Here is a 1,890-nt window from a genome sequence, read left to right on the forward strand (position 1 = left end):
AAACGTACGAATTCTAGTGCCATCGTATAACTGAAAATCATTTCGTTTCTCTAAAAGGTCTTATGCTGTTCTTGCGAATTAAGCAGCATTCGTACGAAATTCGTAAGAGGGCCGTCAGAATCTGTGCCCCATCTACGAATCTCTACGAACTCCAGAATTCGTCATTCGTACGAACGCATCGACCTAGCTTTACTGGGAGCTTACAATGAGCTAAATGGCTCAAGTTGCATTACACAAGGGTAGGTGCCTAATACACAAGAGTTTACGAGGAAACAGCAAAAATACGAATATTACTCTCCATAAGTGTGTAATCAATATCTTTGATCCGGATGCATCTATTAAAATATATCTCAATAGGCGACAGTGAGGCTCCAATTAATGTACTTCCCACTACAAGACGAAATAATTATAATGTGAACGTAAAGTTGCATGAATATATGTGGTATCATTTCTTTCACCCCCTGCTACCACAATCTCACAATATCGTCATTGTATGTAAGTTTGGCGCTCCAGTAATGGTAGATTTCTAGTTGCAAAGACCTGAACGGTCGGCAGTCAACCCGGCGTTAGATGTTCTTGGATGCCAATGTACTATATGCCAACTAACTATCAAAGAAGGTTAAATTTGGGCGGGATAGAGGGGATGAGGGGGTTGGAGAACCCCCTTCCAGGGTCAGTTGAGGGTTGTTTGCACAAAATTCTGTTCTTTAAAGACATGCAACAATTCAGAGAATTATACTTTGTGTTTTTTAATATTTTGTAAAACAAATAAAAGAAGAGAAAGTCACGAAACAGTAAAAAAGTAGGGTTTTGTTTGTTTGTTTGCTCGTTTGTTTGTTTTTCGATTTGATAAACTAGTATCGTCCTACTTTTCGGTGTGAAAATTTTTCCCAATATTCAATCCAAAGTGTGCCTCAATCGTTGAAACTGAATTAAAAAAAGTCCTCCCACAGCATTCTCCTGCTCAGTTGCGTGAGCAGTATAAAAATCACGCAATAATTTAGTCTCGGTTTGTTTAAAGACATATCTAAGGTAGCAGCGAAGCGCCTGACAATGTAAGTAATGTTATTAATTCCAGATTCAGTTCCCGAAGGCACGTACTTATGGGCCAGAGAAAGGGGAAGGGGTTGTCCTCTTCAGGGTCCGCTCCAGAAACATTAGTTGTCTTAAGGTGGCCTCACACTATGCGTTTTTTTCGATCGCAATGCTTGCGATCTGTTGCGGTTGCCAGATCGTAATCATCGAGTCGCATAGTGTGAGCGCAACGACCGCAAGGCTTGCGAAATTTCAGCTGGTCGCAAGGGTTCGCAGAGGCAACCGCAGACGATCGCAAGGTTTTGAACATGTTCAAAATTTGACAGCAGCCGCAAGGAGGTCGCAAGGCTTGCGGACTCCTCTAAGTCGCGAGAAGTCGCGTGCGGTCGAGAACCGCGTGCGACTTCTCGAAACCGCAAGCAGTCGCAAGAAAAAAACCGCATAGTGTGAGGCCACCTTTATACTACTTGTCTACAATTCACCAAATGGGATATGATTACCATAGGGATGAACAGTGAAGAGCTCGCCTCATTAATATGTGTGCGTGTGTATGTGTGTGCTCTTGTATGTGAGAGAGCTTGATAAAACTTGTTAGTACTGTTGGCGTACTATTTTATTCATCAAAAGTTATTTCTGCATGAAGTGAAATCTTCATATTAAAGTAATCAAAAAACAAAAACAAAACAGAAAACAAACCTATATAAGGTTCAACGCTAGAGTGTTATCAGCAGACACCCATCATTACTGTTGTCATTCTCAGAAATGGCTGGATGGCTTTCTTACGTCCTCATCACAAAAGATCGTCGTTTCAGAGGTAGCGTCCATCTTCCCTCCTCCCCCTCCTATTGTTGTTGT

This window comes from Diadema antillarum, unplaced genomic scaffold (assembly GCF_040938485.1).
Source record: "Diadema antillarum isolate AM-2024a unplaced genomic scaffold, OU_Dant_1.0 scf00000224, whole genome shotgun sequence".
In the NCBI taxonomy this organism is placed as follows: domain Eukaryota; kingdom Metazoa; phylum Echinodermata; class Echinoidea; order Diadematoida; family Diadematidae; genus Diadema; species Diadema antillarum.